The sequence below is a fragment of the Lipotes vexillifer genome, unplaced genomic scaffold, assembly GCF_000442215.2.
Source record: "Lipotes vexillifer unplaced genomic scaffold, Lipotes_vexillifer_v1.1 scaffold969, whole genome shotgun sequence".
In the NCBI taxonomy this organism is placed as follows: domain Eukaryota; kingdom Metazoa; phylum Chordata; class Mammalia; order Artiodactyla; family Lipotidae; genus Lipotes; species Lipotes vexillifer.
In genome coordinates, this window is record NW_006774070.1 from 1,006,079 (window position 1) to 1,019,300 (window position 13,222).

Sequence of the window (13,222 nt, forward strand, 5' to 3'; positions counted from 1 at the left end):
GCAGGCCCAGGTGGGAGAATGCACTGTGCCCTCCAGGGGAATCCCCACTGTACTCCCGTCGGGATCAGGCTTTTGCTTGATTCTTTTCCATACACTTCCCTTGCTTCTGCCAGACACCTGGGGGCACTCCCAGCCCAGGTCCAACTCAGATGGACTCTAGCATCTTAACCTATTCCTGTACTTGTTATTTACCCTGTAGCACGTGATCATTGTGGTGCAGAAGGAAAACCTCCTTCACACCCTACACTGTTTACATCAATGTACACAAACCTACTCCCCGATTATTCACGCAGGGTTAAATAATTGGGTAATACTTTAATGATGAAACGTAGGAAATAATAATTTCTTATTGATTTCAATTTTTCAATGCTTTATTTGAGGCAGAAATCCTTGAAAGTTTATCATTTAGGTGTTTAACAGTGTTTTTGAGATATTTGGGTTAATTGGTTGGGAGTTTGGATGAGCTGGGAAACCAGCTCCAAAGTGTCACTTTCCTACATGTCTTCAGGAACAGATTCCGTTCGTGTGAGGAGAAATGCCGTACTTCCCTTCTGAGCAGATAGCCCTTCTCGAAGAGAGGATTCAGCCTTCACTTCTCTGTTGTCACCGGAACACTTTAATTTCCATTTTTGTTTTTCATCTTTACACGTAGAGACACCTGGGGAATCTCGAGGGAGGAGGATTGATGAGCCAGAAGGTGTCTTCCATTCCTGGGTCCTTGGCCGAGTCACCATGTTTATACCATGAGAACCTCACCTACTGCTCCAACGAGATGTCCATGGATGTCATTACAGACACTGAGAAATGATTCAGCTCTCCCTGCACAAAGGATAGGCTTTGGGGCAGCTTTCTAAAGGCCAAGGTTCAGTTCCTAGAATGTAAATATGTGTCAGAGCCAGTGTGGGTATGTGTTATCATCTCTTTTAACCCTTGAGTTTTACAGTGTTACAGTTTACAGTTTTACCCCTTGAGGGTCAGAGGAGGAAGTGAGGTCTCCCAGGGCACCCCATTAAAGAGTGTCAGCCCCCAGACAGGCCAGTGCTTGTTTTTCCTCACAGCCTGCATTGTTTCTTACATTGATTAGAAGGCTTCTGTTCCCCTAGGCACCATTCTGGGGAGCTTCACACACAGAATGGGCTGTACAGTTGCCATTTGTCAAATGAGAAAACTGAACACGGACTTGGTAAGTAACTTGCCCAAGGATCCTCACCTGGTTCTGATGATGCCGAAGCCCCTATTTTTTCCAATGTCCAGGTCTACTCACAACTATTTATTTAGGGCACGTGGTTAAATTACCAAGAAGTGACCAACATAATGATGAATGGAGAAGGGCTCAACCCTCCAGTTGACAAAAGAGGCTCTGAGGTCCTTCATATCCAGAGGGTTAATGCAGGGAACTTGCTTTTAGACTTTTCTCCACTGTAGCAAAATGACTCAGTGAGTTTTCACCCAGACCTTGGGTGAACTGTGCCGAGAACTTGTCCTTCTGGGGAGTATGAACCATTTTCAAGTTTATTTATGAGGCTGAGATGCTGACAAGATTTGCCACCCTCTATCTGGGAGCCGTAACCAAGGACAGTGGGTTTGATAGGGTCTCCATGTGAATGTGGAGACCCTGAATATTGAGCAGCCCAGACGCCAGCCCCCTTTGCCTCTGAGGAGATGCCGTTCTCTACCCTGAACTGAGACACAGTGGTCCATCTTGAACCTTTTCCTTGCCTACCTCTGGAAAAGTCTACAGCTATGAACTGGGGGAAATTGTTTCTGGCTCAAGAAAACTCTCAATCCCCAGCTCTGGAAAATTCAATTCCTAGGCCTGAGAAAACTTTCATCCATGGCTCTGGAAAACCCTCCATCCTTGGATCTGGAAAACACTGGTCCTGACCCTAGAAATCACTCCATTGCTGGCTCTGGAAAACACTCCATCCTAAGCTGTAGGGAACACTCCCTTCATGACTGAAAACTACTCTGCCCAGGGCTCTGGAAAACATAATATCCAAAAATCTAGAAAATCTTTTCATCACAAGATCTGGAGAACACAACTGCCCTTGGCAGTGGAGAATCCTCCACCCCTAAATCTGGAGGGCTTTCAGCTCTAAGTCTGGTCAATTTAACAGTGGGCTCTTGCTGGGGGAGGGGAACTACTGATCGGTAGCGTTTGCCGATTTCCGTGGCACTTGGAATATTCCCATCATGGCTGACTTTGAGCTGTCAATCTGACATCGCTGAAAGGGGATTTGGGAAGGGATGCTACAGGCACCTCTTACAATCACCGGTAAGAACCGGCTGCCTCATCCTATACCATTCTAGCCCCCGTGGGTGGGGGACCGTAACCGTGGGGTGTGGACTCTGAGCCCCAAAGTGATGACTCAGTCTGGAGTAATCACAGCTCAGGGGTCTGAAGGACTCCCAGGCACTGGGTATGGAGGATTCCAAGGCATGAATGTAGCTAGCCCCTTGTCACTTATTTAGGGCGTTCCCCTGTTAGGGAACCATTGACCTAAACTGCCCACCTTGGCCAGGCAGGATGATACCCACTTGCCTGAGTTGTCTCACAACAGGGGGTCCCAATAAAGAACGCAGTGCTGCCGTTGACAATGAACTGGGAGAATTTAGGAGGGGCTGAAAGGAGGAGGGAGAGGACATATGTCCTGCCCTAACCTCCCAGAAGCCCTCTCGCTGGAATCCCCATCTTGGCTGAGAGATGCATGCGCCACCAGGAAGGACCCTGAGTCAGACCAAATATGGGCCAAGCAAGATGACTGGCCAGGGCCAACCCGGAAACTAACCCCATTACCATAAAACCTGAGACAGTGGGCCACGTGGCAGAGCAGTTCTCCTGGGTTCCCTCACCCTACTGCTCTCCGCCCAGGCGCCCCTTTCCAGTAAAGCCTTTTATTTTGTCAGTACATGCGTCTCCTCGGACAGCTCATTTCCGAGTGTTAGACAAGAGCCCACTCTCAGACCCTGGAAGTGGTTCCCCTTCCAGCAACACCTCTCTAAACCAATCATTTCAACCCAAAGATTTAAGGGGACATGACAAGCAAGAATGTTCTGAAAAGCTGACATTCCTAATGTCCTGATATGTCCTGCCTGCCATTAATGTACATATTGGAGGCATTTCCTCCCATCTGCGAGGCCTGGATTTCGATCACCTGGAAGGTGAGGCCCATTTCAGGCTGCCGCATGGATGGAAATGGTACTAGTACAGGCACACGGCCCCATCTGTGTGAGCAGAGAGGCCCAGGTGGAAGAACATGGGATGGTGAGTTTGGGTGGGCTACCAGGGTGAATTTGGAGGTCCTGAGACGTTGCACAGACCAGTAGCAGGCTCAGTGTATATCGGGCTTGAAAGGTGGGGGAGTGGTGGACCTGACTAAAATGGAGGCATCTGTATTAAAGACAAATTCGCATCTACCAATCGCACAGCGCCTGGAGGGCTGGCCGGAGACATTGCCCAGTTCAGCGGAGCAAAGACCTGCCCTTGGGTCTAGTGGAGATACCCACTTCGTGCTGAGCACAGTGCAATTCCATCATACCTGGCCCAGAAGACACCCTGCCTGGGGACTGTGAAACCCCACCCTAGCTCTGAACGGCACCCATCATGAGCTCTAGAAAATGCTCAGTCTGTGGTTCTAGAAAGACCCTGCCCTGTCTCCAGAAAACGCTACCTTCAGAAGGAGCTCTTCACCAACCCTGACCCCAGAGGACTCCCCACCCCTTGCTCTGAGGAAGGCCCGAGGGATGCTTCATCCCTGCCTCCAGAGAACATTTGGTTTCTGACTTTGGAGGGCTCATTCTGACAAATGCAGGAAAAAGCGCTTTGTAAAACTAAGAAGCTCTGCCTGGCATGCGGCAGATGCTCAATAAACGTGTGTGGAATGAAGGAGTGGTCCTTGGAGATCTTTGCAAACTGCAGTGCACAGCACGATCTTCAGATATTATTCTTAATGTGACTAAATAAAGCAGTTATCGGAGGTATTATGGGAAACTCCATATTTCTCCCTAGAGAGCTCTTTTTCTTGTGAGTTCCCACCAGACGGGGAGCGTAGGACCCGGCTCACAGTGGGCATCAATAAACATTTGAGAGATGAATGGACACATGGATGGATAAATGAAGGATGTATGGGTGGGTGAATCGCTGTGTGGATAATGAGTGAATGGAAAGTTGGATGGAGTGGCTGACACATTTGCTTACTCAACAGCCACCTTCCTCTGCCCCTACCTTCTTCCTTGCTAAATGAATCCCAACTTTATTCCAGTCTCTAGCAGCTTAGGAGGGCACTGGGGCCCCAGGCAGCACATCTTGTTTAGTTCAAGGCCATCATGATGATACCTGTTCCCTTGCCAGAGGGTTGTTTAGAAATAGCCATGTGATGCAATTCTGACCCAGGAGACACAAGGGGAAGTCTACTGAGGATCCCACAGGAGAGTTTTCCTCATTAAAGGGACACGATGAGGAGATGTTCTCTCTCTGGCCTTTGAACACTGATGTGTGAGGACAAGATGCTGAGAGATGATGCAGCCATGAGGAGATCTGGCAGCCTGAGGTGATAAGATGGAGGACAAAAGCCTGACCTTCTGAATACCACAGAGCAAAAATATAGACAGAGCCTGGGTCCTTGAAGCTTCTCGCTGGAGCACTGAATTAACCCATGAGTGTGTGGTGGTAGACGGATGGATGGGTGGGTGGATGGATGGATGAACTGAGAGTGGATGGACATGTAGATGGATGGATGGATAGGTGTATTGGTTGATGAATCAGCAGGTGGATGGAAAATATTCATGGGAATGGGGATACACGAGCGGATGGATGGATGGATGGATATTTATGTATATTAAAATATAAAGGACCATCAGTAGTATCCTTGTCTCCCTCTAAAGAGCACTCATTCCAAGGCAGTCAAGGTCAGAACTGGCTGAAAAGAGCCAAGATTCTCCAACCTCTCCTCCAGGCCCTCATGACTGCTCCTTACTTCATGCGCCCTGGGCCCACCTGTCAGGGCCAACACTCACCTTCAGTGTCAGTCACTTTGCTGGATGGGCTTTTCCCCACCTGGCCCTTTTGTGCAAGGCCTTACCCTGCTGGAGAAATGTTTGGTCTGTTAAGAACCTCAGGTGAGTTTGGAAGGCAGCCTGACACAGTGGACTCAGACACTCCTGGGTCCAAATGCTGGCCCCATGATTTATGAGTTATATGTCCACAGACCAGCCTCCTAATCACCCACCCCCCCAAGCGTCAGCCTTCTCATCTATGACATGGGAATAACAATGCCACCTCAAGGCTGCGATGCAGAGCTGAGATAATGTATGAAAGCGCCCAGCACCATGCATAGCTCCCCACAAATCCTCAACAAATGCTGAGCCTTCCTGGTTCTTCTAGCCAGCTCAGCCTCAGCTGGACGCACATGGATCGTGGATGCAAAGGAGCCTCAGACAGGAAGAGCAGCCTCTGCCCCTCCATCCGTCCTGCTGTGCAAAGCTGTTTTGAGGCATTGCTCCTTAGAGCCAGCACAGGGATTACGGAAGGACCAGAGGAAACTGAACAAACCAAGATTGCTTCCTCCTTTCTCGTGCCACAGGATCTGGCCGGGTGTGTCTGTGGCCGGGAGCCACTGGAGCTTGCAGGTTCAGAGATGCAGAGTGATCGGCTGGCTCAGCAGACTGGGGCGAGGCCAGTGCTGGGCCGCAATCTCCCATCCTGCCGCTTCTGGTGCCCTCCTAGACCGACAGGTCAACCCAGCAGAGCCAATGTTCCCTCACCCCTGTACCTTTGCACAGGCTGTTCTCTCTGGTTAATGTCAAGTACTCCAGGAATCCTTTCCTGGTTCCGCCCCGGGTCAAAACACGTGCAGGACCCTGAAATTCTGCATTTACTGAAGGTGTCACACTGTCTTTCCCCATCTGTCTCCCGCACTAGACTAGGGGTTCCTTGAATTTAGAGATGATAGCTCATGGATAGCTGCATCACACCAGTGTGCGAAACAGTGCCTGACATGTCATCAGCTCGTCCGTTCTTCCATTTCTTTCTATTTTTTAAAATTATTTATTTATTTATTTTTGGCTGCATTGGGTCTTTGTTGCTGCGCACGGGTTTTCTCTAGTTGTGGCGAGCGGGAGCTACTCTTCGTTGCAGTGCGCGAGCTTCTCATTGCTGCAGCTTCTCTTGTTGCGGAGCACAGGCTCTAGGCACACGGGCTTCAGTAGTTGCAGCACGCAGCCTCAGTAGTTGTGGCGCACGGGCTTAGTTGCTTCGAGGCATGTGGGATCTTCCCAGACCAGGGCTCAAACCCATGTCCCCTGCATTGGCAGGCGGATTCTTAACCACTGCGCCACCAGGGAAGCCCTGTTCTTCCATTTCTGAATGTTTATTCTCAGGCATCCAAGTGGTCCTCTTGCAGGCATGTGACCATGTGGTGATAATGCCAGTACCTCAGCTTATCCTTGGTCCTGTACACTTTTCAAAGCACTTGAACTCTCTCCTCTCACTAGTACAAAGTACTCAGCCAAACAGGTTGATTCCTGGTTCTGAGAATTATTAACTCTGTATCCTCGGGCAAGTTACTGAACCCCCATGAGCCTTAGTTTCCTTATCTGTCATTCATTGATTCAACAAACATTTATGGGGAATCTACTAGAGGCCTGTCCTAGGTGCTGGGAATACCAACATGAGTCCAAAATTATCTTGGCCTTTGCAGAGCTCACAGCCCAGGCAAAGAGATGACAGTTCAACCCCCAGGGCCGTAAAGACCCCCACCAATGTCCGGGAATGGAGATATAGAGTCATCTGGCCCAAACTGAGGACTCCGGGAAGGCTTCCTGGAGGACGTGGCATCTTGGTCAAGTCCTGTTTGGAAGATTAAAAGATATCTCATCTGTGATATATGAAAGGGATTTCACGGCATGTGTGAAAGGCTGAGCACAGTGCCAATCACTTGCTGAGTCTCGGCTTCCCTTCCTTCCCTGTGAAATGAGCAGGGCCGAGGGCTTGCTTCATCTTCCACAGAAAGAGGCTGGAAGGGGAAGAGAAAGACTCAGAGCCCCCTGCAAGCCAGCAGCTGGGCAGGAGCCAGACCTTACCCTGCTCATCCACGGGGCCTGGGAGGCCCTCCCCAGATGCCCACGCAGGTTGGCCTTCCCTCCTGTGGTGACTGGGATGCCAGTTAGACCCTGGACCATCCCCAACTCCATGCAGCTCTCCTGAGACACTTCACAATCACACTTCATTCCGAGTTTGATAAATAAAGGTAATTGTGGGTCAATTACACTCTCTTCTCTTCCAACATCTTAATTGGGACAAGATGCATGATTCTTTCCTGCCTGTGATTTTGCCAGGCATGTTTGAGGCTTTCATCTGGGCCTCCTCCTGCACTATAGGAAGAGTGATGGCCCGGAAGCTAGGAGGCAGTTCCCCATGGCCCCTGACTAATCATCATGGATGTCTCCTGTCACATGCTGGTAGGATCCCCAAGTAGATCATGGTCTTGTAACCACCACCATCAATCACATGGTCGTGGTGCTCCCTACAGGGCCCGTGCAAGTCAGAAGCACATGTCTTTAAGAAAGTAAAGATACAAGTTCGAATCCCAGTTCCATTACCAATTTGCTGTATGACCTTTGGACAAATGGCTTATCCTCTCTGAGCTTCAGTTTGGCCCAAAGAGGCGTGATTATCCTTAACACTATCAAATGAAGCAACACATGTGACAACGCTTCCTAAGGGACTGGGCAGGTATCACCTATATGCTGCGCTCCCTCCCCCGCCCACGCCAGCCTCCATCCACATAACCGGCAAAGCAAAACCTGACCTAAGAAAGGGAAGGACAAACACAAAGATGGACAAGCCCTACCCTTGGGATCAGCAGCTCAAAACTGCACACTGGAAATCAGATGCACGAGGGGAAAGTAAATGTAACTTTCTTAGACTTCTCACAAACGACCTCATCTCATGCTCAAACACCCATCCCAGTGATGATGGGGGTTGGGGGAGGAGAGAGGGACTTTTAATTGGCAAGTTCATCACCAATTAAATATGACCCCCTCCAGTGTGACAGGGTCTCTCTGGGGTTATCGGTTGCCTTGGGGTGAAGGCTCAGTGTTTCCCCCTTCCCATCTTTCCTTCCAAATATGACAGCCAGGGTAAAGACAAGTGGGGGAATTTGACAGAGCTTCTTGGAGGCGGTGGGGTGAGGTCTCCCACCTATGTGTTGCCCACCTGGTCCACACTGGCACCCATTTGAGGCCCCGTCTTCCTGCTTCTCTCAGTACTGGCTGCAGTCCACACTGTCGCCGCTGGTGATAGCACTGGTCCAGCAGACCTGGACCTGAGCCAGCCTGCACTGCAGTGGTCCAGAGAGACTCCCCACCCGTTGCCCCTGGTCACAAGGGGCCTCTCTTTGCTGGTCTTATGATCCTGGGGGCATGCTGGAATTCTTGACCTCCTGGTCACCCTACTCAGGTCATGGGGACCCAGTAAAGCTCAGTCAGCTGCGTCAAACCAGACACCCTCTCCCACCAATGTCATGTTCTCAGCTCCACAATCCCACCCCCTTCCCCACACTGGATAAGTGGCATAAAGAACTGTCAGCACTGATGTTCTAGGACCCTGTGTAGGGTTCCTGGTATCTGTGGTCACATCCTCTCCAGAGGCTGATGCCCAGAAGAGTGGGCCCCTGGGTGTTTCCTTGGGACCCAGGCTCTGTCCCCAGACTAGTCCTCCCTCACCAGAATTTGTCTTTCCCGCTCCTATAATAGCAGCCCCTCACTTCCTCTCCTTGCCTGGTGGGGATCTCCCTCTTCAACTCCTCTATCCTCTCCACACTCTTCTTGTGATCTCAGAGGCAGCCAGACTGGGCTCTTGATATGCAAAGAGGACTTTGGGGACTTAGAAAGACTTTCCTCTCTCTCAACAAAGCCTGGCTTTCAAGACCATTATCTGGCTAAGGGCTGCAGGATCCTATTCAGTCAAAAGCTGAGCATCAATTCTTCCCCATTGTGCTTCTGTTCCCCAATCCTATTCCTCTCTAAGACCCTGGACGCCTCTGGCTGAAAAGGAAGAGAGTCACATAAAAGCAGTGAAGAAACACAGAGGTACATTCAAAAGCGATATCATTCTAGTTGCACCAGACTCTCCGGATGTCAGAGTGAAACGACTCCATTGGGAGAGCTTCTCCCACCCACTCTAGAGACCCAGAGAGGGCAAAGAGTCACTTCAGGCCACACAGCAAAGCCATGGCAGGACAGGAACTAGAAACCGTGTCCCAACACTCAAAGGCTCTTCCCAACATGTCTCCTTTAGGGATGGGGTGCTGGGGCCCCTCCTCTATTGGACCTCTGTGTCTGAGCACCGTTCAGCAGCTCTCTGGAGCAGGGTTGCTGTCTGTCTTGCTCACAATACAGCCCCATCCCCCAGCCCAGGCTCTAGAAGATAGTGACTGGCACTTCATCTCCCATGTCGTGCTGCTGCCCAGACTTAATCACTGCCCCACTTTCCATCTCTGTCACTGTGGATTCCTCCACCCAAGTGCATCTGAGGCTCAGCTGTGCTCTCACTGTCTGCACCTGCATTCATGGGGCTGCTTGCTGCCTGACACGGAATCATCCCTCCCTGCCAGCCCCTTCCTCCCTGCAAGGTGCAGTGTGGCCTCTTCATCCCTCCTCCTGCTATTCTCAGCTTGAGTCAAGCATTGTCTCACTGAGTCTCAGATTCCTCACATTTAAATGTAAGAGTTTGGGGACCTCCCTGGTGGCCCAGTGGTTAAGACTTCACCTTCCAATGCAGGGGGTATATGTTCGATCCCTGGTCAGGGAACTAAGATCTCCCATGCCTCGTGGCCAAAAAACCAAAGCATAAAACAGAAGCAATAATGGAACAAATTCAATAAAGACTTTTAAAAAAAATTGTTAAATAAATAAATATAAGAGTTTGATGAGATGGCAGCCTTCAGACATTTTTTTAGCAGTGGAAAAACAGACCTTCCCTCTTTTAAGCAAAGAGATGGGGTCCTCCCACAGTGTCTGGAAATTGAGATGAATGGATAGGTAGTAGATAGAGGACATAGATGGATAATAGAGAGATAAATAGATAGATGATAGATAGATAGACAGATAGATGATAGATTTCAAATCAGTGGTTTTGCAGGTCCCATAAAGCACATATGCAGCACAAAATTTGAAAATCACTGAACCGGGGACTTCCCTGGTGGCACAGTGGTTAAGAATCCACCTGCCAATGCAGGGGACATGTGTTCGATCCCTGGTCCGGGAAGATCCCACATGCCGCGGAACAACTAAGCCCATGCACCACAACCACTGAGCCTGCGCACCACAACTACTGAAGACCGCACGCCTAGAGCCCGTGCTCCGCAACAAGAGAAGCCACTGCAGTGAGAAAGCCCACGCACTGCAACGAATAGTAGCCCCCGCTCACTGCAACTTGAGAAGGTGCGCGCAGCAACGAAGACCCAACACAGCCAAAAGAAAAAGAAAATCACTGAACTGGATAGTCTGTGACCGTCTGACACCAACTTGATTAGAATTTAAGATTCAGAATCTAAACCCAATAAGTCAGAATTACACTTAGCAGTAAGTAATAAAATTAAAAAGAAAAAACTGAACTGGGGTTTAAATCAAAGAGGGTGTTCTTGTTCTCATGTAACAGGAAGTCCAGAAGAAGGCAGCCCCGGGCTGAGAGACACACCACTTGGCTCCTATCCTCTCTCTGCTCAGCTTTCCTCAGCGTGTGGCATCATCCTCTGACACGTAGCCTCAGGGTCACACAATGGCTGCTCCTGCTCCAGCATCTTGTCTGTGTTCTGGACAGGAAGAAAGGGATTGGTAAAGAGGTAAAAGCCCATACCAGTTGGGTGACCTCCCTTTAAAGACTCTTCTGGAAGCCCCACTCAGTGAATCTGCTCAGATTTCATGGGCTAGAATGTGTCACGTGGCAACCAAATATGCTAGGGAGAATAGGAAAAACTGTTTGGGTTTTTTTAATCTGGGCACACTGCCACCATGAAGAAAGCCTGGGTCTTGTGAGTAAAGATGGAGAGGTCGATGGTAGGCAACTAACTGTGTCAGCCTCAGCAGGCCTGGGGCCAGTCCCCACCTGCCATTTACATGTGTGATTTGGGGCATGTCGCTTCACCACTTCAGGCCTCAATTTCCCCATTTCAAAAACAGGGGAATTGGGCCAGATGCTATAGGACTTTATCCAGCTCCAATTGCCTGGGTATAAATCCTGACTCTGCTACCTATTAGCAGTGTGTCCTGGGGTGAGGTATTTGACAATGTCATACCACAGTTTCCTCATCTGTAAAATAGGGGTCATCATGGTATCTACCCTGTGAGGTTGTGAGGACTGGATGGGCTGTTATGTGTAATGTATGCAGCTGAGTCTGACAGAGAGTCAGAGACCAAGATCCATTATTGCCACTGTAGCTGCTGAGAGTCACAGGTCCTGAGTTCTACTCCTACCTGTGCCTGGGCGCTGTGTGACCTGGGCCAAGTCCCTTCCCCTCTCTGGGTCTCGGCAGCCCGTCCTATAAAATGAGGGAACTGGATGCTATCTTGGACCCTAGCAGCTCTGAGTGTGGCTCTCAGAAGCTACGCTGGGCTGTTGACGGGACAGCAAGTCCCTTCCTGGGCAGGGATAGGAGAGGAGGGCGTCAGCTGGTTTCCTGTGGCTGGGGCGGTGACCTGGGCAGCCTGGACCTCCTGTTTCCCAGAGGGAATCCAGGGCTGCCCCCTCCCGTCGCTGGGGCAACGGTCCCTACATCATCTCCCGGTGGGGAGCCGTGTGGGTGAGGGAAGCGCCAACCACAATGGTTCTTTGTCTCCTGCCCTGCCGCCCCAGCCCCGAGAGCCTCGTGCCCATCTTCCAGATGAGGAAACTGTGGCACGGGGAGGTGAGATCATTTGCCCAAGGTCATGAGGCTGGAGAGGAGCAAGGCTGGGATTAAAACCTGAGTCTCCCGAAAACATGGGCTGGCCTCACCCAGGACCCTCAGCACCAGCTGGGCTCCCCTCCAGCCCCGCCCACCCCCACACACACCCTGACACGGAAAGAGCCTGGAGCTCAAGCCCTCAGTGGCCTGGTGACCTACAATGTGACTTACAGGCCGGCTCCCTGAGGTACAAGGCTCCTGCTGGACCCCCTTTTCTGCCTTTAGCCTGCCCACACAGAGCAGCCCCTTGAACCACCCCTGGGCATGCAGGGACCCATGCCGCGGGCCCTGTGCACAAATAACCACAAAACAAAACCGTGGCCAGGCCAACATGCCACTGACCAGGAGCAAGGGCTTTGGAGCAAGGCAGCCCCAGGTTCAAACCCTGACCTTGGCACTTGGCAGCTGTGTGCCTTGGGCTGGTGACTTAACCTCTCTGAGCTCCAGCTTCCTCATCTGTGACATATTTGTTTCCTAGGGCTGCTGTAAACAAATCACCACAAACTTGGTGGCTTAAAACAACAGATATTTATCATCTCACAGTTCCAGAGGTTGAAAGTCTTAATGTCAAGATGTCGGCAGGGTTGGTTCCTCCTTGAGGACTCTGAGAGCGAATCGCGTCCATGCCTCTCTCCCAGTTTCTCATGGCTGCAGCCATGCTTGGCCTTCCTTGGCCTGTGGCAACATAACTCCAGTGACTGCCTCCATCGTCACATGGCCCGTTTTCCCTCTGTGTGTGTATCCAAATTTCCTTCTGTTATGGGGATGCCAGTCATTGGATTAAGGCCCACCCTAATCTAGTATGACCTCACGTTAACTTGATTACATCTGCAAAGACCCTCTATTCAGATAAGGTCACATGCACAGGTAGCAGGGGTTAGGGCTTGACCATGTTTTTTGTGGGGACATGATTCAATCCACAACAGGGACCATGAGAAGATGCTTGTGTTAGTGGATTGTGATGCAGATTTTATGAGTAATTCCTATAAAATGTCCACCCCTGAGTCAAACCCATAGAAAGCCCTCAAACAGTATATGCTGTTATTCTTACTTTGGTTCTCTCATCCCAGCAACAAGCTGCAGATTTGACTGTTTGCCTGGAGCCCAGAGCCTGTGGGTCTGAAATCCTGACTTGCGCCGTCAAACACCCAGAGGCTGCACTAATAAAAGCCAACATCTATTGAGCACTTACTGTATGCCAGGCACTGCCTATACGCAAAACAAATATCATATCACTCTGTCTTCACAATAATCCCGTGAAATAGCAACTACTGTAA